The sequence below is a fragment of the Xenopus tropicalis genome, chromosome 1 (assembly GCF_000004195.4).
Source record: "Xenopus tropicalis strain Nigerian chromosome 1, UCB_Xtro_10.0, whole genome shotgun sequence".
Classification (NCBI taxonomy): Eukaryota; Metazoa; Chordata; class Amphibia; order Anura; family Pipidae; genus Xenopus; species Xenopus tropicalis.
In genome coordinates this window covers 145,978,891-146,005,763 of record NC_030677.2, presented here as the reverse complement: position 1 = coordinate 146,005,763, position 26,873 = coordinate 145,978,891, and the positions used below count along the sequence as shown (strand labels likewise).

The window sequence follows — 26,873 nt, the reverse complement described above, 5'->3', positions numbered from 1 at the left end:
GATACCGATATAATAAAAAAAATACCGTGATATAAATTTTTGGTCATACCGCCCAGCACTACTCACTTGTACTGAGAGCTATCTCCCATACCCCTGTATTCCCTCACTTGTACTGAGAGCTATCCCCCATACCCCTGTATTCCCTCACTTGTACTGAGAGCTATCTCCCATACCCCTGTATTCCCTCACTTGTACTGAGAGCTATCTCCCATACCCCTGTATTCCCTCACTTGTACTGAGAGCTATCCCCCCTACCCCTGTATTCCCTCACTTGTACTGAGAGCTATCCCCCATAACCCTGTATTCCCTCACTTGTACTGAGAGCTATCCCCCATAACCCTGTATTCCCTCACTTGTACTGAGAGCTATCCACCATACCCCTGTATTCCCTCACTTGCTAAGAATCCATTTGGTTCAGAATTTATGCTAATTGGGTTTCAGATTCGGGTCGGCTGAAACTGAATCCTTCAAAAAAAAAGCCTGGATTTTGGTGCATCCCAGCCAAGGGCAATTAAAAAACATTTTAAGTCCAGTTCAGATTAGCAACTTACTCAGACTGAATTTGTGCGCGTGACACCTCCCAACTGTCCCAATTTTCATGGGACGATCACGATTTTCACAGCTCAGCCACAGTCCCAGATTTGTATTAAAAAGTCCCTCAAAGTTTCTCAAACTTAATTAGATAAGTAGGCATTTGAGCCCTGAATACTCAACACCTGCACTTAGATACAGTTGTAACTAATAAGATAAACAGGTCTCTTGGGGAAACTGAGACTTGTATCTTAACCCTTTCACTGCCAGCCGTTTTGGTCACAGCAAAACTTGTATTGCCAGACAGTTTTTGAACATTTTGCACTGTTTCACTTTAGGGGCCTTTCCTCTGGGGGACTTTTAGTTTACCCAGGAAAACAATATATCGTGGTTTTCAGGACAAACCTAAGCTTTCAAAATATGGTAAAATTTTGGTGTAATTCAAATTCTGTAACAAGATATTAGGGTTGATTCACTAAAGGTTGATAAGCCTTATCGCATGCTTTTTTGCATTAAAATTGATGTGAAAAAAAATGCACGATTCGCTAAAGTATTATCACATGCGTTAAGTCGCATATCACGTGCATTAAATAGCGCGCAACCGAATGCGTTAATTTTACCGCATTGCGTTAATTCTCGCTGAGAAATAATACTAACGCATGATTCACAAACACATAGACGCACTAAATATCGCATTACTCTGTGCGAAAATTAACAGCTACTTGGGGCAGGCGGTAATTATAGAAAAGTACAGTTCATGAGCTTTTGGCAACACAATATGAGCTTTTGGCAACACAATATGGACTTTGCAGTGTGATTTATTCAAGTATGTGTTGGCCCTAGAGTGATGCATCTTCCAGTTTGCAGGGAAATGGTCATTTTCAGAACAGTAGTTTTCCGAAAGTAATGGCCTGTATGGCTAATATGGCGTGCGGTTTTTAGCACACGGCGACGTTTGTGCACGCTGCGTTAATTAGAGCGCTTTGTGTCAAATACCGCACGAAAATAGTCTTCGCGACTTAAATAATGCATCGCGTCTAAATTAACGCAAGTATCCTTTTAGTGAATCGTGCGTTAAGACGTGAAAAATAAGACGCGATAAAATTTTTAACGAATGCTATAAATAGCGCTCGTTTTATCGCTCTTTAGTGAATCAACCCTATAGGCTTCTAAATGTCTAAAAAATCATATTTTCCATAATATAAACACACATACCAGAAACAAAAATTATTTTATGCACAAAAATACAACTGATTTGGAAAGTCCCATGTCTCCTGAATGTGCCGATACCAAGTATATATAGTTTTATGGAGATTTCTCAAAAACTCCCAGCAGTACACTACCAAATTTCCAAAGCACTGCTTCAGAAAGCTGCATATTTTAGATTTCAAGGCCAAAAATTCCACTAACAGAAGGTTTATCCCAGAAAATTACACATTTCTGGAAAGAACAGATTCTGGGGAATCCAGAGTAGGCACAATTGTCTGTCTACTCCAATCAAGTCGCAATGCTTTCCTAAAGTTATTGGTTTTTATCAGAATTTGTGATATTTTTTAAAAAAATAGCTTCAAAGCTTCCAGTCTATAGTATCTTATCTCCTATAGGTCATAAAGTAACCAAATAAAACACCCTAAATATGAACGCCAGGGGTCCACTTAACAGTTTGATGCCCAATATGTATAGGTTTACCTAAGTATGTGGCATGTAGGGGCCCCAATGTGAACATGCCCCCATATGATCTATCATTTCAGCTAGTATAAGGTGTGCTCATCCCAGAAATCCATATATTTTTGGAAAGTACACATTCTCCCAAACCTAAAATGGGTTCCCATGTCTTTCTACTCCAAAGTACCAAGCCACAAAGCTTTTCTAAAGTTGCCAATTTTTATGACATTTCCATTTTTAAAGAGTCCTTTCTACACCAAAGTACCAATCTGCAAAGTTTTCCTAAACTTAGTGGTTTTCATGACATTTCAGAAAATCACCTAAAAATGTTGCAATTTGCCGCATTTATCTCACACAATTTCTTGCATAGAGAGGCAAATCACCCCAAACACCTAAGGTCTACTGAACAGTTTGATGCCCAATATGCATAGATATACCAAAATCTACGGTATGTACTGACCCCAAAATGAAAATAGTGCATATGGATTTCTCGCCTGCCAACTCAGCTTTTGCACAGAGCCCCCTGTAAGCGTATTATGTGCTGTAACACCCCCTAACTATACAGAGACCCCCAGAAAACCATATATTTTTGGAAAGTACACATTTTGGTGAATTCAAAGTAGGTAAAGTTATTTTTCTACACCAAAGTTACACATGGCAAAGCTTTGCTAAAAACAGATCAGAAATATTAATACAGGGATAAAAATGCAATAAAACCACAAAAATTGTGCCAATTAGTGAAATGACAAAATAAGTCACACAACAGTGTAATTAGTGGTCAGAATATCTTATCCAATAGTCACGCTGTCAAAATAAACAGTTTTTAAGGAAAAGAAGCTAAAAACAAAGCGGTAAAAAAATAAATTAAAAAAAGTGTTTGTGTATACATGTGTAAAAGTTGTGTGACATTGTGTAAGTGTGTATATAAGTGTATATAGGTGTATATAAGTGTGCAAAATGAAAAACAAAAAAAAAACTGCAAAATTGTGTGCTGTATGTGTGTGTAAATGCAAAAAAATCGCCCTTACCTGTCCTGAAGCTTGCTTGGTCCTGGTGCTGCAGTCCTGTTCCTCCATGTCGCGGGAAGTCAGTGGGCCTACGCTGGGGGGGAAGCAGGAAGCGGGACCAAGCAGCAGACGCACACATTTTGTGTGTAGCTCTGCAAAGTTCTTGTATTCTCAGTAACTGACACCAGCACAAAGCAGGTGCAGTGAATCAGCAGAAAAGAAGATGGGGAGCTAATGGGGCCATCTTTGGGGGCACAGATCTTCCCTGCAAAAGGGCTGTGGGTGTCTGGGCTAGTACAGATGCCCAAAATGTACAACATTTCTACTTCTTTAGTAAAGCTGTCGTTAATCTTTAATGAGAACATAAATGTGTGTGAGAAAAAAATAGTCCAACTTTTAATTTCATGGCAATATTACATTTTAAATCATAACTGATATTGATGAAATAGGATATCTATTTTTCTTTATTGGGAATCCCCTACATCAGTATTTTCCACACACATTACACTTCTGTTAGATAATAAACGGAAGGAGGTCTGACAGAACATATAAATATATCACAATACTTCAGAATGCCACAATTAAAAGGGCAAAGTGACCTCACTTGGGGGCAAAGGAGGCCTTCATGTCATATTACAAAAGAGGGCAGGTGTAGAGAGAGGAGATGGCATGCTCACTGACAGGTCAAGGTCTTTTTTAAAGAACCTGTCAAAGCTGCTCTTCCATCTGCCACAAAGGCACAAAAGGAGCCTTTAGGGCACTACATCACATGAAGGTGATCAGGGACAGGACAAAAGACTTGGACCCTGTGTCATGTAAGGTTACAGATGTTCTGCTATGCCTGTCTTTCTGAAGTGCCTACATTTTAAATGGTGATCACAACCTCTGACAGTTCCTCGTGAGTAGGAAATAAAGACTATTAATGCTGTTTACCCACCTTATGTCTAGTTCTTGTTAAATGGTGCTGCTGTTTAACCCACTTTATATCTAGCCTTAATGCCTTGCATAATAAAAGAAAACAGAAGTCTAAGTAACTTTGCAATATACATTCTTTACAAATTTGTAATGGATTTTATATATCATTGCTATTAAAAGCAGTGTTGTCTATCCTTGTCTTTTCTCTGCCCTGGTGGCTCTGACTTTTGAATAATTTAACTCAAGCCAGCAGATTGATAGACCTGTCTTGATGGAAGAGACTTTTGCAACATTAACCGGTGGTTAAAAGGATTCTGTTATTATTTTTATAGTGTACTTTGTAATTCTAAATTACACTCTTTACATAGCAACTAATTCACTCTGCTGTCTGAAATTTTATTCTTGAACAACAAATGTATTTTTTTTAGTTGTAATATTGGTGTGTAGGCAGCCCTCTCAGTGCATTGTGCCTGAGTCAGAGCTTTTAGAAGGAGCCAGCGATACACATTAAAACTACTTTCAGATAACCTATTGTTTCTCCTACTCCCATGTAAATGGAGGAGTCCCAAGCCGGACTTAAATTTCTTACTATTGAGTGCTATTTTGATATCTGCTGGGAGCTGCTATCTTGCTACCTTCCCATTGTTCTACTGATCGGCTGCTAGGGGAGGGGGGTGCTACCAGCCCAACACAGTATTCCTTTAAGCAAATGCTGCTTACATTTACAAATAACTTATAAAGCACTCTCTTTGGGGAGAGGGTTGTGTTTTGCATGTTTATACAGTATATGTCAATGGCTGACATTTGTGTACTGGAAACCTCTTCATCCATTATTAATGGGGATAGACATCTTACAACTATCGAGACAATTAGTTCATCATAGTATTTCCTCACTTTCAAAAAGCCATGCAAACCCTTCTTAAAGCTGTCCAATGTATCAGCCAGTACGACTGTTTCAGGGAGAGAATTCTGCAACTTCACAGCTCTCACAGTAAAAAAACTTTTCAGAATATGTAGAGGGTAACTCCTTTCTTCTAATTGGAATGGGTGCCCTTGTGTCTGCTGGAAGGACCTATTGGTAAATAAAGAGAGATTATTATTTGATCTCCTTATATATTTATACATAGTTATCATATCACCCCTCCAGTGTAAACAACCCCAACTTGGATAGTCTTTCCCCATAATCATGACTTTCCATACCCATTACCAGCTTAGTTGCCCTTCTCTGGACCCTCTCTAACCCAATAATGTCCCTTTTGAGCACTGGAGACCAAAATTGCATGGCATATTCTAGATGGGGCCTTACCAGTGCTCTGTAAAGTGGAAGAATTACCCCTCCTCCCGTGAATCTATGCCCTTTTTAATACAGCTCAAAACCTTGTTTGGACCTTGCAGCTGCTGCCTGGCATTGCTTGCTACAGCCAAGTTTATTATCTTAAAGGTCCTTCTCCTTTATGGATTTGCCTAGTGCAGTCCCATTAAGGGTATAAGTGGCTTGCACATTTTTACATCCTGGGTGCATGACCTTACATTTATCCACATTAAATCTCATCTGCCACCTAGCCACCCAGATTGCTAATTTGTCAAGATCCTGCTGCAAGGATGCCACATCCTGGATAGAATTACTTGGGCTGCAGAGTTTTGTGTCTTCTGCAAATACTGATACATAACTTAATAACACCCTCCCCTAAGAGCATCCGATTTCAGCTGCCGAGTCCTTCAGAACGTTTCGGCGGCTTATCCGTCTGTGTATGGTCATTTGGCCTAAATTTGGATTTCGATTGTGTAGGTTTGGTTTTCCATCAGATCAGGGTCCAGATTGGCTCATTGATGGGGTCCTTGGTCTAGTGGTGCCAATGCTGACCGTTTTAATTTGATCATTTAGCCATAGGGGAAGAGGGATCAGAGCCAGGATTGTTGTAGTAAGGTTTTCTTTCCCTGGAGCCAGGGGCTTCCTAAAACCATCAAAAAATTGTTTCCTTCTTGGAATGCCTTTGTAACTTCAAGGTTTGCTTTCATTGGAACCAAGGGCTTTAAACTAACCCATAACTGGTTCCATAAAGTAGGAAGCACTGAGCATGGTAACATTTAGCAATGCACCAAATTCCAGATTCTGTTTGGGATTTTAAGCAGAATTTGGAGCCTTGCCAAACTGAATCTGAACCCTATACAACTGAAAAAATTTGCTGCACATGCTATGCTTTTACCGTTTGCATGCCAGCAATTTCTGCCCAGCACAAGAAATTGGATTTGGTTTGGTATTTAGCACACTTCTTGTGCTGATGGTACTGCAAGTGACAATTTAGAACTTGGCATGTATTTATATATATGTATCCACCCAAAACATGCGTAGCTTTTTCAACATTTAAAATGAAGATTTCATTTTGGAGTGTCCAGGCCAAAATAAATCCAGAGTATTGATGGACAGGTCAAAAAACTATCACCTACATCTGACCCTAACCTATCCCTACAGAAAACACAGCCACCTGAGCCTGCATACCCTTACTTTGAAATGAACCCAAATCCACTGTTGACATCATAAAGCCTACAGTGTATGGGCCTGTCACTGACATCATCAACAGAGAGGGTTTGCTGCCCAAACCCACACCTGTAATTCCACTTTGTGACCCGAACCTGTCAGACCCAGGGATATGGGATATATTCGTGCAACATTAATTCAGAGTTCAGATCCAGCCACATTAAAATCTTGCTGCAAATCAGAAAACTAAAACTGCACACACAGATTTATTGCAATGAATTGACAGTTATAGCCATCAGTGTAGGACAGAAAGAATTCTCTGTTCTCTCTCAGTACTAAAATGTGAATGCTCCATCCCTTTTGTGAGGTCTTAGATGTTTGTAAGACCTGTGTGGCTATTTGGGCTTTTACTTTGGTAATATTATGCAGCCCTAGGACAGTCTGTATTTCTGCTCCTTTATAATAAAAATGTTTTGTACTTTTAACGCTATACAGGCCAATGATGTTTGGTTTTTTTTTTAAACAAATATTTTGTATGCATTGTTGATTAACTGAGGGGTGCTTTTATTTTGGATAAATATTTTACACAAATCCAGTTGCCTGGTATACTCAAGCAGGCAATCTGTAATTCACAATGACTTGGCTTGCTGTCATTGATGTCTATCACCGATCCTTCATTTTACCTTAACTCAGAGTCTTAGAGAACCAGTTCAGTGTAAAAATTAAACTGGGTAAAATAGACAGACTGTGCAAAATAAAAAAATGTTTGTAATATAGTTAGTTAGGCAAAAATGCAATCTATAAAGGCTGGAGTGGGCAGATGTCTAACATAATAGCCAGAACACCTGTTTTGAGCTCTCAAAGCTATTAGCAGTCAGTAACCAATCTTTGACTTTAGGTGGGGCCACAAGGGACATAACTGTTCAGTTAGTTTGTGATCATGCAGGTCAGATTCAAGTGCAAACTAACTGAACAGTTATGTCCCTTGTGGCCCCACCTAAAGTCACTGATTGGTTCCTGACTGCTAATAGCTTTGAGAGCTCAAAACAGGTGTTCTGGCTATTATGTTAGACATCTGCTGACTCCAGCCTTTATAGATTACATTTTGCATAACTAACTAAACTGAAAACATTTTTTATTTTGTGCAAACTATCACCCACATCTGACTATCACCCACACCTGACCCTAACCTACCCCCTAAAAAAAATGCTTATCACGTAGCACCATACAAAGTGCATTGTACAGGTATGGGACCTGTTATTCAAAATGCTTGGGACCTGGGGCTTTCCAGATAAGGGGGCTTTCCATAATTTGGAACTCCGTACTTTTGAGTCTGCTAAAAATCATGTAAACAATAATTAACCCCAATAGGATTGTTTTGCCTCCAGTAAGGATTAATTATATCTTAGTTGGGATCAAGTACAAGGTACTGTTTTGTTAATACAGAGAAAAATGTATTATTTCATTAAAATTGAGTCTATGACAGGTGACCTTCCCTTAATTCAGAGCTTTCTGGATAATGGATTTCCGGATAACAAATCCTATACCGGTAGTAAAAAGCACAGCTGTGTTTAAATGAATACTAGGGTCTTCATCTGTACCTTACTACTGCAGTTTAGCAATTTTATTATTATTTAACAGTATTCTGTCACTTTTTTGGTGTTAGGTTTCCTTTAAGTAGAATTCTAAATTGTCTTATTCTAAAATACTCCTTAGCGTGTGCTAAAAAAAGCTGCACTACCGCAGTGTACCTCCATAAGCACCGACGCATGAAACACACTAACGCTTCTTGGCCCTTCTCTCTCAGGTCATTGAGCTTCAAGATGGAAAGTGAGCCTTTTCTGACATTTTGTGACCCGCTCATTTTGTACACTGTTATTTTTGGAAATAAAAGCTTTTTGGCTATTGTTTTCCTTTTAGTCTTTCAAACATGAATATTGCCAGTGTATATACCTTTTTACCCATTCAGTCAGAAAAAGAGGGTTAGTCTAATAGGGGACAGCTAGTACATAGATATACATGTTCTGTCAGTACCATAATTGTCTTACAGCTACTGTAATGATAGCAGTTTACTTGCTAATACATTGGATACTGATACAGATATAAGCAAGTCTTAGAAATTATTGCTGTGCAACAGATTACATACAGGATTGTTTGCTTTTTTTCAGTTGTATGAAAGATATGCAGTTTGTGAAATGTTATCAAATGTTCTGTATAATTGAACTTTCCATCATTCAGTCCTTCCTGCCTTTGTTCTGAATTGTAGGCAGTTGCATCTATTGACCCTGCAGCTACTGCCACTGCTGGACCAGGTAGTAGCTAACTCAGTATGGCAATATGTGCAGTGCACTTGCATCTGAAGAATTGGGTGCACAAGTCTCACAAGTCTCACACCAAGCACTGGAAATTACACCAAAAATTACTTGGAAAGTTTTCAGAGCAATTGCGTCCAACATATGCTCAAGTGCAAGTGCAATTGCCTTAACATGATGCATTAGCCACTATATCATCAGTTGCAGCACCCCCTGATGAGTGCTAGGACACAGAATTCTAAAGCAAAAAACTGCATTGTGAGGAAAAAACAAGGTGATTGCACTCCAAATTGCACTTTGCTCACTGCACTTGTGGTCATAAATGACCCCTATAGTCTGTTCTTCACTGCTCTGGTGATTTGTTTATTGGATTATAATGAATACAGGCTAATCTCAGGTAAACTTTTTATGGAAGTCTCAGTACATGTCTATATTCTATAGGCAGCAGCTTATTGCTGATGTTCAGCTCTGGTTACATGTGTGTCATACATACATCGTCTGTACTTCACTACTGCATTTAATAGCTACCTTGGTCTTAAGGCAGAACCGTTCACCTATTGTTATACAGGGGTAATTTCTAAACAGGTTTTCCATCCATACCTATGACTGCAGCAGTGAGGTATAAGAATACATTCGCTGGTGTGTTGCTCGTGTATTACTGTTTCAAAGGCACTTGGCAACCACCATTACTAATCCACAAGTCTGTCCCTAAATTTTGATGATCATTGTTTTCCAGCTGGTGGCGCCAGAGTTCTTGGTAGCAAAGCAAAACTTACGGGAACTTGCTTAAAAAAATTATGAAATGTTATGCAAGTTTCAATGTAATGTAAAGTCAAGCATATACTGTATGCTGGTCTCATCACATTTTCAGACATTTCTGTTTAGTGAAAAAAAAAATATTGTTCTTAATTTTGAACTAAATATATCCAAGTAGAAAAACATCAGTCCACTATGGTTTATAGTGAAAATAATAAATTCTTTGAATAAAAAATATTAAGGAATTCAAATGTATATATATTATATATAATAAATGATCTAAAATGTATCCTTTGCCTTTATGTCTTTATATAGTGGCATGGTGTTTACTATTTCTGCCTATATATACACACATAAAGGATTTTATTGTCACCAATAGAACAAGGTGTCCAATATCCTTAATATTTTATAATATATATTTATAAAAGCAAGGATGTTTTATTCCGTATATACATATATATATATATATTATTTCATACACAGATATTAAGGATATTGGACACCTTGTTCTATTGGTGACAATAAAACAATATTATTACTATTATCCTTTACATGTGTATATATATATATATAGTTTATGTATGTGAGTGTATAGATTGGTTAGTATAGGTTGTGTGCTGGGTTTACTCGGATGGGTTGAACTTGATGGACAATGGTCTTTTTTCAACCCTATGTAACTATGTAACTATATAGGCTGAAATGCTAACCACCATGCTGCAGTATAAAGATACAAAATCAAAGGAAAAAAGTTATCAACAAAATGTATAATCTAATTATACATTTTATATAATGTATCATTTATTATAGCATAAGAGTTCTGCTATATAGAGAAAGACCAACTTTTATAAAGTACAGGTTTATATAAAGAGTAACCAGGTCTTTTGAGTTTATTCAATCATTATAAGCTTGCAATGCACCTACCACTCTATTCGCTCTGTCCATCATGTCCACAATGTTTTTGCATCCTCAGCAGATATATTTTTAAAGAATATACATTATTTTATCTGTCACTCTCTTGCATCACCATGTTACAAATATAAAATATAAGATCATATTTTTCTGGATATTTTAAACTTATATGCACACACATATACAGGTATGGGACATGTTATTCAGAATGCTCAGGACCTGGGGTTTTCCGGATAAGGGATCCCATAATTTGGATCTTCATACCTCAAGTCTGCTAAAAATCATTTAAATATTGAATAAACCCAATAGACTGTTTTGCCTCTAATATTAATTATTAGCTGGGATCAAGTACAAGGTACTGTTTTATTATTACAGAGAAAAAGGAAATTATTTTAAGAAATTTGAATTATTTGCTTATAATTGAGTCTATGGGAGATGGACTTTCCATAATTCAGAACTTTCAGGATAACGGGTTTCCATATAACGGATCCCATACCTGTATATATATATATATATATATATATATATATATATATACATATATATACACAAAACAACATACAATGTGAGCAATGATTAGGTTTGTTATTGTAGGTGCATCTAAAATAGTTGGGGCTTTACATGTATATTCCAGCAGCAAGAGAAAGAAATGGAAACCGATTATTATTACAAATATCTATGTCCTTAAACAGATAACTTCACAGTGTAGCTATCCAGGTGTTATTAAATTACTATCCCAACAGACTTTGGGATATATAGAAAAAAAAAGAAATATAAAAAGTTAGACTAATGTTTCATATTGACGTTTCTCCAGACACAAGCATATTGAGAATAACCTGCAATGTTTATATCTGATTAAATGTATTGTAATAGAGACAAATGTCTCAGTTCGGGGTCTGTGTATGTTTATTTTATACATGTTTGTGACATCTCAGTACACTGATGGTATGCCTTACATTTTAGGTATTTTTTCTTTCAAGTATCAAAAGTCTCTAACATAATGTAAGAGACTGCAGGTATCTGAAGAGTCTGAAGGCTAGGCAGGCTGTAAATGATAGTAGTATGTCTTGGTTTAAGACTCTAGGTGCCAGTAGGCCAAGTCATTTAATGGATTACTGCTGGACATTTTTAAGATATTAACTTAAAAGAAAATATCACTGCAAAAGGCAAGTTTGATTCTGGATCCCAAAAGTTAATATCTAGAAAGCAACTCTTGTTAATATTTATTTAATACAGTCCAGATTGGGTATTTATTCCATCACTAATGAAATAGCCCATTAAAGGGACAAATTATTAGCTAAGCAGTAGGGAATGGTTATATTATAATCATATGTGGATATACAAATGTTGTGTTCTTTGTTTTGAAGCATGCTGAGAAATTTTGTTGTGGTTTTACCATTGCATTATTGAATGGTAATTAATGTAATGCACTTCTGTCTTTTATTTTATGCTAGTGGTCCTTTATATTAACTTGCTTTTCTTTCCAATTAAGAGACGGAGGAAGGAACAATATTGCTTAACTGGTGCTGTTGAAGAAGATAACCTACATACACTTCTCAACAGGTAATAAAACATACAAAGTCTTTATTAATTGCATGCATTTGTATTATGCTTGTATTAGCACTGTTAATTGCACAAGGGTTATCTTACTGAGTATGTTTTGTCTTATCTTTAAGAAAGGGCTCATACTAGCAATCCTGGATTTGATGGATAGGAATTTCAGTCAGAGCCTATAATATTCCAGAGAAATTCAAGGGTTAAGTGCCAGCAACTGCAGACATGATGCTCTCTCTGCTAATACCCCCACCCAGGCTTGGAGCCGCTGCCTCCCCTCATTAAGGAGGCTCTCGCCCTGTCAGCTCGAGTCCACTAACAGGATCTGACTGGATTACAATATGGATCCCAGCGGGTGGGAAGAGGGCAGCTCAGCTCATGGTGTTTGGAATAAACATTTACTCTCATTAGGGGCAAAGTGCAGGTGATATAACCGATCCTCCTTTTGTTGATCAGTCTTTTTTGAAACAAACTCTTCATTTTCCCTTCAACTTTCTATTCTCAGTCTGGATGTTTTCTACTGGTTTCCTTTTTCCTTTATCCAGGATAACCAGATCACATGACAGTTAGAGGATGTGTAGTACTTGCAATGTGGCTTATAAGAATCAGTGCAGTTTAACTGCAGTCTGTGCATTAATGTGGCTTGTTCCCCAGTCATCAAATGATCTAGATCTACATTGTTGTTGTTTATATTGCATGATTAGGTGCTGGGCAATGGATAAACTAATAGCATTTGTTTGTACAAAATGTTGTCATATTTATAGAGACTGGCATTTAATTTCAGTATTGTGACATACTGTATATATAGAGAGAGGGTTGTAAATTAAAGACCTCAAAATCAGATAGATAAATTTAGATTGTAAGCTCTTCAGTTGTGATATTGCCATGAGACAATGTGAAAACCTTGCATTGGACAGCACTTTATCAGGGACAGCAAATGTGGTGTAATGTGGTGCCCTCTGGTACCTTTAAGGGCTAAGTTTCCTTTTTTAGCCAGAATTTGGCTCTTTGTAATTGTATTGGTGTTGCCGTCTGCCATTAAGTGCAAAAGTGATAAGTGGTGGGGGGGGGGGGGTTTGAGGATTTTATTAATTGTATAAATAAGTGATAATACTGTACTAGTAGAATCCTTTATGGTACCTGTTATGTGCTTTAAATGGCACCTATGTGCCATTGTTCTGGAATGGCCAAGTCAAAGTCCTGTTTATACAACGAACCTAAACCCGCACTCCCTCAGCTCTCCAATAGAAATTCACCACTCGGTGCACAATGCTAGAAAGGGATCGGCACCCTCCCCACAGACTCCAAACAAGCAAGCAGCAACAGCACTCAAGAGCTACATACGGGACTTGCCCTTAAAATATCCTTTATTGCGGAAATGCAACGTTTCGAGGCTAAGACAGCCCCTTTGTCAACAAAGGGGCTGTCTTAGCCTCGAAACGTTGCATTTCCGCAATAAAGGATATTTTAAGGGCAAGTCCCGTATGTAGCTCTTGAGTGCCGTTGCTGCTTGCTTGTTTCAAGTCAAAGTCCTGACCTTAATTCAATTTAAATGTTGTGGAAAGACCTAAAGTGAACGGATCATGTGAGACACCCACCAACATCCAAGAGCTGAAGCTGTTCTGTATGGAGGAATTGGGTTAAATTCCTCCAAGTTGATGTGCAGGATTGAGCAAGCATGCATGTGCAGGCTTTAAACTCCCATACGGAGCTGTGGAGAGAAATCCCCATTGCTCCGTATGGGAGCGAAATGGCAAAATTTTGTTGCGAAATTTGTGTTGCCCTAGCCCTGGGCCTTTATGGCCTCGCCACAAATCCGGGCGTGGATTCGCTTACTTTTGCCAAACACAGATATGTTATTGGATCATTTTTTTTTAATAAATACATGACCAAACAGAATTTAAGGTCATGTTTCACTAAGTTTTCTTTATCTTTTTTAGGACTTTTTTAGGTCACATTCATATAGAAAATTTGAAAGAGTTCACAAACTTTCAACACCACTTTACCTATATGTATAACTTCTCAAACATGGCTTGCTGCATTTCACCCTTTAACCTTTGCAAGGGACCTGTTGCTTTTCACTTTCATTTCAGTGACCCCTGGGTCAGCTGTCCTGGGGAGTGAGCGAGAGGAGTCACCCACCTAGAGATAAAACATAGCTCAAGTCTCATCTCAGCTTGATAAAAGAAAGCAATACTAAGAAGCACTTAAGATCTGTCTCTGCTTCTCTTCTGCTATTCCACCAAGATAGGATTCTTCAAACTGACTTTCACATTTATGGAGTTAACACTGGCTCCGTTATCTCTAACAGATACTTCATATCCCAAAGGTTTTTGGTTCACGCTGCATGTTTCTTTAAAAAGAAAGTTTCTTTGCTTTACGATTACGATTTAATTCCAGTGCCAGTTTGTTCTATTAGCTAGTTCCCACTTTACACCATGCCTTCTTAAATTTTGCCAAACACAACATTACTGTACGGTATTCTGGTTTGAAATTTTGAAATATCATTTCCAAAAAGTGTTTTTTTTTATTTACCTATAGCTTTGCACTTTTTCCAGGTAAGGGAGGCAAAAATGTTTAACTCAATATTTGTTTTTTTTAAAATGGTCTTTACATTTCTACAGAATATGTACTCTATGTCTGTATCCCCTTGTTTATGTGTAGCCATGTAATTATTGTGATATAATTAGGGTAAAATGCCTGCCATTGTTGAACTAAAAGACCAAGGATTGTCTGCCTCCTTAAAGGAACAGTAACACCAAAAAATGAAAGTGTATAAAAGTAATTACAATATAATGTACTGTTGCCCTGCATTGCTACTACTGGTGTGTTTGCCTCAGAAAGACTACTATAGTTTATATAAATAAGCTGCTGTGTAGCCATGGGGGCAGCCATTCAAGCTGGAAAAAAGGAGAAAATGCACAGGTTACATAGCAGATAACTAGTAGATAAGCCCCATATAATGGGGGTTTATCTGTTATCTGCTAAGTAACCTGTGCCCCCATGGCTGCACAGCAGCTTAATTATATAAACTATAGTAGTCTTTCTGAGGCAAACACACCAGTTGTAGCAATGCAGGGCAACAGTATATAATATTGTAATTACTTTTATACACTTTCATTTTTTGGTGTTACTGTTCCTTTAAAGGGATTCTCTAATGATTTTTATAGTATAATTTTTAAAACTAAATTACACTATGTACATTGCAATAATGCATTTTACCATTTAAATTGTTATTCCTAAACCAATAAATTATTGTTTTTAGCTGTAATACATTTATGTTGGCAGCCATCTCATTGCATTGTGCCTGATTCTGAGCTTTCAGAAAGAGCCAGCGCTACACATTAGAACTGCTTTCAGGTAACCTATTGTTTCTCCTACTCCGTGTAAGTGAGGTCAAGACTACAGTAAACTGTACTTTTCTTTCGAGTGAGATTCTCATATCTACCCATAGGTGGGGCATGGGAGCATTTTTACAATGCAGGTGTCAGAAAGCTGTCATTTTGTTACCTTTCCCTCAGGGTGGGGGGGGGGAGTGGAGTAAAATCACTCCAACTTGCAGTGCAGTAAAGAGAGACTGAAGTTTATCAGAGCACATGTTTGGGCAACTGGGGAAAACTAAGAACATGTCCATAGTGTTGTACCATATTAACCAGAGACAGTCCTGAAAGCTCACATTTTTTAATCTACTTAGTTAGGCAATAAGAGGTATCATCTACTCTATATTTCTTACCTTTAACTTCTCTGAACCCTACATATACTGTATCTTAAGTACCAATATAGAAAATACTGTCTACAGGACTAATTCGGTGCCTAAGATACTACCTGTAAGGGAAAAATATTCTTAAAATATTCATAGAGTCCATCACTACCAAGACTGGACATTATGACAGGGGATGTGTGAGTCCCCTTTGTACCCCAGAGATTTTGAGTTCTAAGAATCTTCTGTATATTGCTCATGTTTCTCCTGTTTACATTAATGTCCATCGGGAATTAGAAGAGAGCTATAATAGCCACTTTCTGTATATGTTATGCAGAAAGAAGGGGGCAGGCTCCCCCGAGGCACCCACCTCAAAGCTTCTCCAAGGAATCTTGTTTTGACATGCAAGCATTAAGGGTCTAAATGTGATAGCCTCAAAGCTTGGATCCCTTTGATCATCCGACACATAACTCTATAGATGGACAGACTGTATATATTGACTGCAAAATTCATTTTATTACAGCATAAGACTACAATTTCCCCATCCTTAATGTGACTGCTTGGATTCTTAAACTGCAGTATAATCTGTCATGCCAAGTCTGATTTTCTCTCTATTACTCTGCAAGAGGAATTCTACAAGCCACTGTATTAGGGTTACAGACAACATTCCCTGTGCTGTAGGTGTGTGCCCCTTGGGATTATGATAAAGTGAAGCTATTGAAGAGGTTATCTCTAAGTTTGAAATGAAAGAGTAACAAAAGTAACTCGTCTTATCATTGGACGATGGTAATGATAGAAAAGGGACTGCATTGTATACCCCACCAATGGTTTTAGATGGGTTATAAGAATGGAACCTCAACATCATGCCTGAGTTATGTAAGGATAGAATGAGCCAAAGTTGTGTTGCTCTAGCACATCCCTAAATATCACAACTTAAATAAGGGCGACCAATTACATTGCTACAACAAACAGGACCTGAGTGTGATGAAAGCTATTTTGTAGGTAATCCTCCATAGGAAGTAATAACAGAAGTGGCAGGTTTGAAGCCATTGGTTGGGGACCACTGGTCTAACCTGTTAACCAGTCTGCAACTTGCAGGGGGGCCACTTGGGACACATAACTGAACATTTATGTCTCACACTTACTGAGGAGGCATAGCTTGATAATGGCAGCTTGGGATTTATATGAGTTGACTTGACACTACAGATATACTGTAGGCAAAGACAGTGTTTCCTTGTTAGTCATGTTTATTTACCTGCTTACTTTTATATTATTACTTTTATTATTATATTCTTATCCACTATTAAGGGCAAAGACACACGGGGCAATTAATTGCTGGGACTTGGCATGGTAACTAATCGTGGTGATTTAGCTGTCATAGGTTAACATACGAGTTGCCGCGACCAATCGCACGCAGGTTGTGCTGCAACGAATCACTCCTTGTGTCTTCACCTTATAAAGCTCCATTGTCTTTGAATACACTATAAATTGGTGAATACAAAAAATGAATTACAGTCTGTGGTATTAAGAATTATGGCAAAGGAGTAAGTTGTTTCCTAATCAGATGGTATATTAGGTTCTGAACCCTAGTTACAGACTTCCCCAACAGTCTCACTTGTGGAATTCTATAGAAATACAGAGCTAACAATGGTCTATTATGACTCATATTTCCCCCCTACTGTGACAACAATCACTCTGTGAGTTGTGAAGAGAATCAAAGAATATTGTCATTATAGACTGCCATGTGTGCTGCCCCAATTTGATCAAATCAATAGCAATGATCAGTGTCTTTGGCACAGTTATCAGTATGGACCTTCATATGACCAGCTGTCTAAGTATTGACTTTAAGGAGCCTAGGGAGACTGAGTAGTGAGCTGGAATGTATTTGACCCTGAGTAACTCCTTTTTGATGGACTTATCTGGAAAAAGTCAGCTCTACTACTGTTAATATGATTTACTCTCTAAAGGAGATTATAAAAACTAATACTAAAAATGTTGTTTTGTTTTTGAATAGCCCTCCAGTTAGTGTAGTAGGAGAATCATGCAGTCAGCAAACTGAAAAAAGGCAAGGCTAGTAAGTGCAGAACTACAGCAATAAAGCATTGTACTTTAGTGAAGGAAAGTGGTGTATAGCAAATTCATTTGTATATGTAAAATGTACATTTGTAAAATTGTACAGTGCTGTGTATCCTAATATAACTATAGAAAGTTATATATAATGCATTTCATGAGATAGAGACAATATGGTTGTCATTTCCCCCCCAAAGTGAACGAAAATCGCCAATATGCATGGGGCATAGGACTGTGTTTAGTTACACACACACATATTGCTCTTAAATGCAAATCATTGCCAGGTAACCAATCAGCATCATATTGGTAGGTATAGGCTATACGTTATTACGTATGGGTTTTAACTTTGAAGCAAGTGAGTTAGTAAACTGTAATAGCAACAAATCCCAGTGAATGAGAAAACATCCTTAGTGCATTTGTTACTGCAAGTGTTTGTGGGGAACAGTTTTTATAGAGCTACTACTTTATCTGATACAAATTCCAGAAACGGGTAGCAAATCTTTCCACAAACAAAAAAAAAACACATCTCACTCCTTAGTTCAAAAACCAATATGCATTTTACTATTAGTTCCACTTGGAGTGACAGTCAACATTTAAATGCATATTTATTAAATCCAATGCTCTAAAGTGATCTTCTCTTTAACCACCATGCAGCTGTCAATATTCTTCATCACTCTGCTGTCAGATATACAAATCAGCCGTATTTTGTCACACTACAGAAATGGAAATGTCTCATGAGAAGCTTTACAGTGTAACATTTAAAAAAGTTGCTAAATTGCCTTTCTTTTTCCTCTAGGGATCTATCTAAAGTTGTTATGCCAGAGCCCCTCTTCAATGTGTCGTATTAATGGCTTATTGATCAGCTAAAATGCAGGGGGAAAGGAAGGACTCCTTGACCTTTAGCTGTGTCTGGGCATAAAGCCGCACGTTATATCCCATACAGTTTGATATGAACATGGTGTCTGACAGACTGCTAGCCGCAGAGCTGGCTGTCCCCTGTCAAAACACAGTGTTTGGTGTATACCCCGGGGGGTTACATGGGTAATGGGGGGGGGGGGGATAAGGGAATATGTGTACCTGACTTGTTGGTAAATTAAAACGACAAACCTAATCCAACTAAAATGGAATGTGGCAGAGGGTCCCTCTAAATAAGAAATATGTGCAGTGTAACAAGTGTATATACAGTGTGGCATTGAATACAATATATATATTTTTATATATATAAAGAGAAAAGTACCACACTCACAGGAACTTCTCAAAAAGAAAAGGTGTTTTATTCCATATATATATATATATATATATATATATATATATATTTGGTCTAGAGCTTTTGTATTAGACTAATTATGAAATATAAATCTAACTGGACTTTTTTCTTTCCTGTAATACAGCTAAAAGTGTTTTTGTTTTCTTTTGTTTAAAGAGTAGTGATCTATGTGGATAAACGGAATAATTTTAACTAGGTTTCTTCATACTTGCGTGGATAACAGGTGCCATCCTTTTACTATGGAACCAAAACTTCAAGCAACCTGCAGAAAGCCTAGCCACGTTTGGTAGGGTTTATGTGAAATTACTGTAGTGTTGCTGATAAGACACCATTACTGCAGGTGTTACATTTAAATGTAACTCTTTTTGCCATATTCATTAAAATGTTAAAACAGTCCACTTGCTTGTATACTTTGTGTGCTAGGTGGTATCACATGCACTGTCCTTATAGCTATCTTGCTATCTTCATGGCCATCTCACCTACTCATGTGGAGAAACAGCCAATCTACTTTCATCCATTCCTAACTGTATCTGCACTGACAGCCATGGTGTAAGCCTGTGTGCAGACACATGAAGATTTTAATGTGAAAATACCTGTACATCATTTAGAGCAGTGATCCACAACCAGTGGCTTGTGAACAATATGTTGCTCACCACCCCCTTTGCAATGACACAGCCTTAAAAGTGCTCCGTGCATACAACTTTAGTGTTGGAGCGGGTCCAGAAGGAGACTAATCACTAGTGCAGAGAGCTCTTCATTTTAAATGAAAATTTGTCTCTTAAAGTTACCAGAGACGCCCTTGGTAATGGTACGCTCCCTGCTGCCTGAGGCAAGGTTACATAGGGTTGAAAAAAGACCAGAGTCCATCAAGTTCAACCCTTCCATGTAAACCCAGCACCCACAAACCTATACTGACCTATCTATACACCCACATACATAAACCATATATACTAACATCAATACTAATGCCCTTTTTGTACAAGACAGCACTTTATTTGCTTTAGTAGCAACAGAATGACACTGCCTGGAATTAGACAACTTGTTATCTTCAAAAACCCCCAGATCCTTCTCAATTAAGGATACCCAAACACACTACCATTTAGTGTATTACTTTCATTTATATTATTTCTACCAAAGTGTATAACTTTGCATTTGTCAACATTTTTTTTTTTTTTTTTTTGTAACTTATATTTTTATTAAGTTTCAACAATGATGATTATACAATGATAATGGTAAATGATAAACATATATGTAATAACAATGCTTGGTGATGGAATTCTTAGAAATATGTGTGGGTTTCCACAATGGTTTTCCATATTGTCTTAATTCAGAGGTAGGTAGAGAAGAAGTAGTTAGTACAACACTTGTTAAGCAGAAGTATATTGATGGTACAATAGGCTTTCAATCTTCGTTAGCATATAATTCCCAGGGTGTTCAGATTTTAAGAAAATGGGGGGTTCTGTTGTTTAGTCTAGCTATACCCGCTTCAAACACCTTGTTGGATTCCACTCTTCGTATGACCTCAGCCAAAGTTGGGGGGGTTGGGGTTTTCCAGAGTGCCCCTATTGAGATACGAGTTGCTGTTAGGACCTGGTTGATCAAAGCTTGATAAGCTTTATTGGTTTTTGGGAGTGGTTTGCCCAGCAAAAAGGTCTTTATGTCTAATGGTACTGGGTTTCGTGATAGTTTGCTTAATAGGTCTGAGATTTCTGACCATAGCGGGGTTATCGAGGGGCAGGACCAAAAAATGTGTGGTAGGGTACCTATGTCTCCACAGTTCCTCCAGCATGTTAGGGGATGGTCAGGGAACAGAGTGTGTAGTTTGGCTGGGGTGTGGTACTAAAACATCAAAATCTTATAAATATGTTCTTTCTGCCTTGAGCAGGTTGTCATTTTTTTTGCATTTTCCCAAATGAGGGACCAATCCTCCTCCGGCAGAGGTTGGGGGAGATAGGAGTCCCATTTACTCATGTATGGGTGTCTCATAGGTACGCCGGCTTTGGGTTCAGAGAGAATCTGATAGATTTTGGAGATCAGTCTGCATTTGTCAACATTTAACCTCATTTTCCATTTAGCTGCCCAGTTTTCCAATTTTATCAAACCGCTCTGCAGCAGTGGTGGCAGCATCCTGCATGGAACTTATAGTTTTGCACAATTTGGTATCATCAGCAGAAATAGAAACAGTACTTTCTATGCCCACCTCCAGGTCATTAATAAACAAGTTAAAAAGCAAAGGACCAAGGACTGACCCCTGCGGTACTCCACTAACAACACTGGCCCATAGACATGTGCCAGTAGCCTTACATAGACATGCCCCATTAGCCTTACATAGACATGCCCCAGTAGCCTTACATAGATGTGTGTCAGTAGCCTTACATGGACATGTGCCAGTAGCCTTACATAGACGTGCTCCAGTAGCCTTACATAGACGTGCGCCAGTAGCCTTACATAGACGTGCGCCAGTAGCCTTGCATAGACGTGCGCCAATAGCCTTGCATAGACGTGCGCCAGTAGCCTTACATAGACGTGCGCCAGTAGCCTTACATAGACGTGCGCCAGTAGCCTTACTGAGACGTGTATCCCTCAGAAATATGTAAAGTCTTCATTTTGGAGAATTTAGCCTTTCCATTATAAGACAATACTTTGTTACCTGAGCTAGCATAAACCTATGTTGACTGCAAAACAATTTTATTTTTGTTTTGTGTAGCCACATTTTGGTTGTTCCAAAAAAAATCACAGTTGTAGTGCATAATCTACAGGCAGTAGGAGAGATAACATGTTATCACCATTTAATCTTATTACCATGCCTCAGTAACTGCCGTAGACTACTCTTCTAATATTTGTTTGTTTTTATTTCACCATTGACTGTGGTATTCGATAGCACTTTGCTAGCAATTTTATTGTTGACACCAATTTTATTGTTGACACTAATACTAGTGTGAAAAAAACTCTTCTCGTCCTAAGAATCTCTTAACAATCTTTCCTCATTTTGTGCAGCTACTGAATCCCCCCAATAATTCCTTGCAGCTGGACTGTAGAAATGCAATGATAAGACTATATTGTGTGGGAGAGAAACAATTGGAAGGGGGAGAGATGAATACTGCTACTGATCTGCAAACATTCACCTTCCCCCACATATGGAATATATTGGTTTCAAAATAGCTTGACTTTTTATCCAGTTGGTGTCTTTTGTGGCGACTTTTCTTGTTGCTGATGTGTATCTTGTATATAAAATATTTCTGTGTAGTGATTTATGGTAGAAATGTAATGTAGAAATGCACTCAAAAAGATGCTTTATTAGGTCTGTCTTGACCTACTGAGCTACTAATACAATAGTAATATAAGTTTTATTTGTATGAATAGACCTGTATTGAATCCAGCACTGATCCATGTGTCCAGATCCATTGTCATCCTGTCTGAATAGGGCCACACAGTGCAATAGTGAGGGTCTCTAAGCTCTACCCACTTAATAACCTTGGCAGCTAAGGTCACATCGGTGGCAACTCATGTCATTTCTAAAATTAATGGGATGGACTGCAGCAAAGTCTAATAGTAAGAATGCTTTAGATATAAGCTACATCTATTGAGGGTTGTCTGTACATTGGTTCTTTCAAGTAACTTGTAACATGTACAAAAAGGAAGGAACTGATTTGTTCAACAGTTTCTCAGTTTCAGTTGCCCATCAGAAGCATACTCATACAAGCCAATCTCGTTATATTCCTCTGCAAGGGTTCTGAGTAAATTCAATAAAGTTTGGTTGAACCATTCACAAACACTGTTACCTTGAGGATAGTATGGGGTAGTGCAGGACTTATTTATGAGTGATACCAACACAGTTCTGCCACTACCTTTACCTCAAAATGTGAACCCCAATATGACTAGAAGGGCTGAAGGCACCCATATTTCATGTGGTCACAGGCAAACAGCGGTCTGTGCTGTATGATCTTTAGCAGGAACTACTATTGCAAATTTGAAAAAATGGTCTATATAGACCAATAACTGCATAACAGTATCTAGTAGGCATAACTTGAATAAGTTGACGAAGTCCACTGCTACTAACTCAAAGGACTCTTGTATTGATCACTATTTTGGCCACCTGGATTGACAACGCCTTATGAACAGAAAACTATGGACACTGCTGGCACACATCCTGCACTACAACATTGAGGTTGGGTGCAAAAAAGTACCAGCAGACAAACTGCTCAGCTTTGGCAACCATAAAGGCTTGTGCAAAATACAGCAATCTCCTGCTATATGAGCATGCCCTATCTTGCATGGCTGAATTATTGTATATACCCATTATGACATTTGGGCCTTTATATGGCAAGGGTATTTCATTCACCAACTTATTAACAGTGGTAGCGTGCAGATAATCATAGCTGTGCACCAACCGCATTGGAAGCTGAATTCTCTCCTGTTCTTCATTCCAGTGGCCAATGGGGGTTTTAGGTAAAAGGCATCAACATTCTGGTGTGACCTCAAGTTTGTAAAGAATGGCATAATCAAAGGGAGTGAGGTGGGAAAATTCATCATAGTTCCAGAGCCCCTAAGCAAGTAGAGTTCAAAAATGCCAGAGGGTTATTATTAATGAAAATAAATACATGATGACTTTTTGGATATTCAGTGAAATAGCACTTTAAAGAGTTGTAATTGTCAGGGTTTCTCCCAGCTGGGCATAAACTGCTGCTGCCATATGCCTCAACTCTTTTCTCTTTCTTCTTGGAGTAGTGCCAAGAAGACGGCTAACTACCAAATGTATAAAACCAGAATCTATTGTCTGGAAATGCCTAGCTGTTGCAGTATACCTTGCTGTTCTGCTGGATCAGGTCATGTACTGTTAGCTTTAACCCTGTCTGAAGAAAAGCTGAGGGTGCACTACTTCTGCAATAACCACATTAGCAATGGATTAGCATGGTTACTAGGGTTGGCCCAGGATTCATGATTCGAACCAGCACCCATCCTTCTTGTGCATGGGCCACAGACTGGGCTACCAGCCATTTCTGTTGTTCTGCCAAGGGAAAACATTCCCCCAGTGCCGTCACATCCATGGCTACAAATGGACCAAAATTACAGTGGTTGAAAATTTGCTTCAGTTCTGTCACTTTTTAAAACCTGTCAGTACCTGTTGATTAAGGATAGTGGCCCTATCACCCTTGGTGTGGAGCATGCTTGCTACTCCATGCCTTTGGCTTGTCTGTGCCTGCATATTATAATCTCTTGTTTACATTAGAGATGATACATGGCAATGTCAGCCTACTGCCACTACTCCAACAGGAATTAAAGCATCATGTGCAGTTTGAGGTTTCAAGGCATGGAAGTCATACACTTCTCTACCCTAAGCCCATTTGAAGATGACTAGTATATCACTTATGTGCTTCTGAAGAAATAAATATGGCAATTTAGGAAAGGATGTTGAAGAAACTGTTTACAGATAAAATGTACTATGGCAGTGCTGTCCAACTTAGAAGCCAGTTTTGAACACTCCCTTTTTTTTAAACTGCACCCACTTAAACCACACCCATGTTATCACAAAAACTACCCTACAGACAGGGCAAGGCAGGCAGAGTATGGAACACACAGGCAGCAAAGGGCAGGCAGAGGATGGCACACACAGGCAGCGTAGGGCAGGCAGAGTATGGCATGCAAAGGCAGTATAGGGCAGGAAGAGTATGGCACATACAGGCAGCATAGGGCAGGCAGAGTAAGGCACACAGGCAGCATAGGGCAGACAGAGTATGGCACACACAGGCAGCGTAGGGCAGACAGAGTATGGCAAACACCGACAGCATAGGGCAGGCAGAGTATGGCACACACAGGCACCATAGGGCAGGCAGAGTATGGCAACCTAGGGCAGGCAGAGTATGGCGCACATAGGCAGCATAGGGCAGGCAAAGTATGGCACACATAGGCAGCATAGGGCAGGCAATGTAAGGCACACACTGGCAACATAGGGCAGGCAGAGTATGGCACACACAGGCACCATAGGGCAGGCAGAGTACGGCACACATAGGCAGCATAGGACAGGCAGAGTATGGCACACATAGGCAGCATAGGGCAGGCAGAGTAAGGTACACACTGGCAACATAGGGCAAGCAGAGTATGGCACACACAGGAAGCATAGGGCAGGCAGAGTAAGACACACACTGGCAACATAGGGCAGGCAGAGTATGGCACACACAGGCAGCATAGGGCAGGCAGAGTATGGCACACACTGGCAACATAGGCAGTACTCTGCCTGCCCAATGCTGTCTGTATACCATACCCTACCTGCCCTACCCAGCCTGTGTGTGTCATAATCTGCCTGCCGTATGCTGCTGTGTGCCATATTTTTTTTGCATTAAAACTCGTTTTTTTCATGTAGAAAAATACAAATTTTTCATGATTATTAAGGGTAAAAACAACAAAAAACCCTAGTACAAAACTACTCCATCTAAAGGCTGTTGAGATCATGTAGAAGTCAATGGGAGTTGTCCTAGGCAAATTGTAACAATCCTTATTTAATTTGTGGTTGTAGAGATTTTCAGGGTATTTTTTCATTTGTAAGTCCACAAATATACACAGAAAAATGTAAAAATTAAAACTTACCAAAAGTTTGTGCTTTGCATTCTTTTTGTTTTCTTTCCACATTTTGATTCCTTTGTGATTTTTCAATTTAGATCTTTTAGTAAATGACTAGACATTCGTGATTTTAGTGGAAATTAGTTACTTATGGATTCAAATTGATAAAACCTCAAAAATCAGACTGTTGATATATCTGGCCCTTAGGGCTCTGGCACACGGGGAGATTAGTCACCCGGGGGGAAAATATAAGTTGCCGGTGGGATGGCACACGCTGCGCAGGCGATTTTGGCAAATCGACAAAAATGCCTCGCGAGGCAACTTCGGTGATTTGCCAAAATTGCCTGCGCAGCGTGGGATGGTAGTTCAGGGAGATTAGTCGCCCGTGACAAGAGAGATTTGTCATGGGCGACTAATCTCCCCGTGTGCCAGAGCCCTTAAAGTCTGAATTGTGCTGCAGACATTTCTGTAAGGAGCCATCTACATCACTCTCTTGCAGGTAAACTGCAATACCTTGGATGAGATTGCCTCATTTAAATACAATTCAAACATCTCAGCTCAGTAGCTCTGGGTATGCTACTGATATTCCAGGGATGTCTTAGGCTAATGTTCCACGGGGAGATTAGTCACCCATGGGCGACTAATCTTTCCGAAAAGCCTTTCCATCTAAATAAAAGGAATCGGCGTTGGAAAGGCCTACGCATTGCTTTGGTTTTCCCAAAGTCGTGCAAAGTTGTCTGCAGAAGGAAATTTTGCACGGTTGGAAAGGCTTTTCAGGGAGATTAGTCACCCAGGGTAGCAGAGATTTGCCATAGGCGACTAATCTCACTATGGGACATTACCCTTAAGCTAAAGGCACATGGGATACAGCCTCGGCTTCTCTCCGACTATGGTTTCTTTGCAGGTGAAGAGAAGCCAATGTGCTCCCATCCGTTCTGCCATGTCTCTGCACTAACAGGCATGGTGTTCAGACACCAGAGTGGATATCAATGTGACATTTGCCTTATGGCTTCTCTACATGATTAAAGGGGTCTCTGATAGGTGTGTAGTCATGACATGGTAAATAATTGTATTATAGGTGTCTGGTACTCTGAATAATCTGTTCTTCCATTAAGGCAGTGGTGTAACTACCAGGTAAACGGGGTGTGAC

At 38.9% G+C, this 26,873-nt stretch overlaps 1 long non-coding RNA gene across 2 annotated transcripts in view; it reads left to right on the top strand.

Annotated features, from left to right (window-relative positions):
* LOC108645063 overlaps window positions 1-26,873 on the top strand; it is a 48,333-nt gene that overhangs the window by 7,717 nt on the left and 13,743 nt on the right. For both annotated transcript variants that reach the window (XR_001923425.2, XR_004219815.1), the window contains exon 2: window positions 12,067-12,137. This is a non-coding gene — a long non-coding RNA (uncharacterized LOC108645063). The remainder of the gene's footprint in view (window positions 1-12,066; window positions 12,138-26,873) is intronic.